The 3,469-nt window shown below is 32.1% G+C and overlaps 1 non-coding gene across 1 annotated transcript; it reads right to left on the bottom strand.

The window, feature by feature from the left end:
• Window positions 1-246: 246 nt before the first annotated feature.
• On the bottom strand, window positions 247-334 carry TRNAS-GGA (transfer RNA serine (anticodon GGA)). Its single transcript has one exon. It is a non-coding gene; the product is annotated as a tRNA-Ser (tRNA).
• Between the last annotated feature and the right edge of the window lie 3,135 nt (window positions 335-3,469).

The following is a 3,469-nucleotide window of genomic DNA, read 5'->3' as shown; positions in this document are numbered from 1 at the left end:
TATTATTCTCGTCAAACTTAAACTTAACTAAAATAACAAGAGTTTTTTTTACAAGGATTTTCTGCTATTCATATATCATAGACATGGATATGCGAAAATTTTTATTCCTTGCCCACCCGTTATCCACTATTTTTTGTATTACCGAAAAATGAGGAATATAAAGTTGTCCATATCAACAAACAAATTTGAAATATGAAATAATGGTATGCATTGGGATGAGTAATATTGATGAATTTGGTAAAGATTCGGAAAGAGAGGGATTCGAACCCCCGGTAAACAAAAAGCCTACATAGCAGTTCCAATGCTACGCCTTGAACCACTCGGCCATCTCTCCTATATAATGATGCCCAGAAACCGGTTGAATGTTGAATAGTGAATCAATCCTATTTTTCATAAATGCATAAAACCTATTCAAACTATAAAAATACAAAGTAAAATTAAAAAAAAACCTCCTACAAGGTCTTAGGATAAACAAATTTGATTGATGAGTTCATTTTTACGTTATTTCGCACTGTATTATAATTATACAATTCCTTTATTTGTGGGATTGATTTCTCACACCATGATTAATTAAATTATAGAATGGATTTCTACCTATGCCTAGATCTCGGATAAATGAAAATTTTATAGATAAGACCTTTTCAATTGTAGCCAATATCTTATTACGAATAATTCCGACAACTTCAGGAGAAAAAAGGGCATTCACTTATTACAGAGATGGTGTGATTTGATTCCATTTTTTTTGACCGATTTCGGTCAAAAAAAAATGGAATGGAAAAACCCCACGCGTGTTGAAGGTGAAATTTGTAAATAAAAGGATTAATTCCTTCTGTCGTGTATCCTCGATTAATGAAGCCTTATATGCTTGAATTTTAGGTTTCTAGTATTAAGCGAAAGGTTATACCTATACTTATGGGGTTAGGTCAACCCCAAATTACTAGTACTGATAGGCAACATTGGGAAAGAAGCACTACGCTTGGGAATCAAGGACACGAAAACTTTGTATCTATCTATATCCATGGCTTATCGAGATTGGGACTAACAGGAATGGTTGGGACAATAAATATCCATCTCGTTCATATTTTGGATACCCATAGAACCATCGAAGATTATTGAGGTGACTAATTCCAGGAAATTAAGCAGCGTAGAGGACAAAGAAATTGTTGAAGTTCTTATTTTTTTTTATCAAGTACCTACATACTTAATGTTAAGAAATAATTTTTGACAGGAAGGTTGGCTAGAGATTTATTGTAAAAACACTAGCTCTGTTCAGTTGAGAATGAGAATACTGGAATATTTTTTGATTTGATGGATTTTTCTCATTACACACATAAGGGGGGAGCCGTATGAGATGAAAATCTCACGTACAGTTCTGGAGCGGAGATTCTTTGAACCGAATGACGACCGTAACGGATGTCAGCTCAATCTGAAGGAAATTATGCAGAAGCTTTACAGAATTATTATGAGGCTATGCGACTGGAAATTGATCCCTATGATCGAAGTTATATACTTTATAACATAGGCCTTATTCACACAAGTAACGGAGAACATACTAAAGCTTTGGAATATTATTTTCGGGCGCTCGAACGAAACCCATTTTTACCCCAAGCTTTTAATAATATGGCCGTGATCTGTCATTACGTGCGACTATCTCCACTATAGAAAGAAAAAAGAAAAGAACAAGCAAATCCACAAATTTTAATATAAGAAATATAGAAATATAAATAATTATAAATAAGAAAGGCTTTCTACATATATATATCGTTCAAAACAACGATTTTTATCAGCTGTAGCAAAGAAACTTCATAGAAGTAAAAATATGAAGAAATCGATATGTCTAGATACCCTCTTTTTCTATGGATAAAAGATCTAATTGATAAAGGAAGCATCGTAAGGATCAATTAACACGGTTTTCAATCGATATAATAAAAACTGCTTCCTTATCTCATGATAAATAAAGAAGTCAGGAATCCACTTATGTAATAAAAAGGATCCCCTGGTATTTTGAGCAGCGGTGTAGTATCAAATCCCAAAGATAGAAAGTATTTTCTCTTTACTTATAAGAACTTATAAGATAAGAAAGAAAAAACTTTTACCAAGATTCTATAGAAATGAATCTATCATATATTTTTGTATATGATATATAAAATCGAGATAGTTACCTTTCAGAAAATTAGAATTAGGGCGTTAATGCCAATGCTTGATTCCCTTTTCTGAAGGTAGGAGAAAAGATAAAACTAAAAAAAAAGATGAAATTCTTTGAAATTCTTTATTTATTAGTAAAAATGAAAGTTTGAAACTCATATTAATAATTTCTTTTTTTCTTTTAGTTAACTTCAAGATAATAGAACAAAAAAAGAATTGACTACTGAGCCGTATGAGTCAGGAAATTCTCAAGTACGGTTCTAAGGAAAGGAATTGACTCACCTATTTCGACCGAGGAGAACAGGCCATTCGGCAGGGAGACTCAGAAGTTGCGGAGTCTTGGTTTAATCAAGCCGCTGAATATTGGAAACAAGCTATAGCTCTCACCCCCGGTAATTATATTGCAGCACAGAATTGGTTGAAGATCACAGGGCGTTTTGAATAAGAACACTCTGTTTCTTTTTTTTCTTATATATTTATCTATCTATATAAAGATATAGATAGATAAATATATATTGTTATAAATTCTTGTTTCTTGTCCCTATCAAATTCAAAAATCATTTCTATAGGAACGACCAATCACATAATTTAAATATATCCCTTCTAATTTTGTTCGATTTTGTCTAGTATTTCATAGAAATAAACGAGATGTGGATACAGTAGATAATTTTCTCCTTTTTTCTGTTATTTAAACTAATATTCAATCAAATTAAGAAAAGAGACCTTCAAAAAAAGAAATAAAATATAGGTATATTGCCTAATAATGAATGCTAATGCCTGCTCAATTTGAAATAGAGTACATACTTATACTTTATCTAAAAAAAAAAATAAAATCTAAGGAATAGAATTAGAATAAAATCTGAATACATTTGATTAGGCTGCACGAAAAATTATTGAACTTCCATTCAGAGTTCCCAAAAAGGTCTTAGAAGATTAAAATAGGTCCGTTGAGCGCCTCACTCTTATGTCATAATAGATTCGAACACTTGCCCCGAATTGACTTCGAGATCATAATTGTTCTAGTGAAAAACTAAAGAAATGAAATTTACTAAGATATCCAATACATGAGAGATAGGAGAGAACAAAACTCAATAGAAACATCTCTAATAAGTTCACTAATTCTGTTTTATGTTGGCAGGTCTCTTTGTATGTGTTGTCTGGAAAGAGGAGGACTCAATGATTATTCGTTCACCGGAACCAGAAGTTAAAATTTTGGTAGATAGGGATCCTATAAAAACTTCTTTTGAGGAATGGGCAAAACCTGGTCATTTCTCAAGAACAATAGCTAAGGGACCAGATACTACTACTTGGATCTGGAACCTAC

This window comes from Vigna unguiculata, unplaced genomic scaffold, assembly GCF_037176805.1.
Source record: "Vigna unguiculata cultivar grain cowpea cultivar isolate G323 ecotype 2 unplaced genomic scaffold, ASM3717680v1 ptg000403l, whole genome shotgun sequence".
NCBI classification, from domain to species: Eukaryota; Viridiplantae; Streptophyta; class Magnoliopsida; order Fabales; family Fabaceae; genus Vigna; species Vigna unguiculata.
Note: the sequence above shows the minus strand (reverse complement) of the source record. Positions and strands in the feature narration are given on the sequence as shown.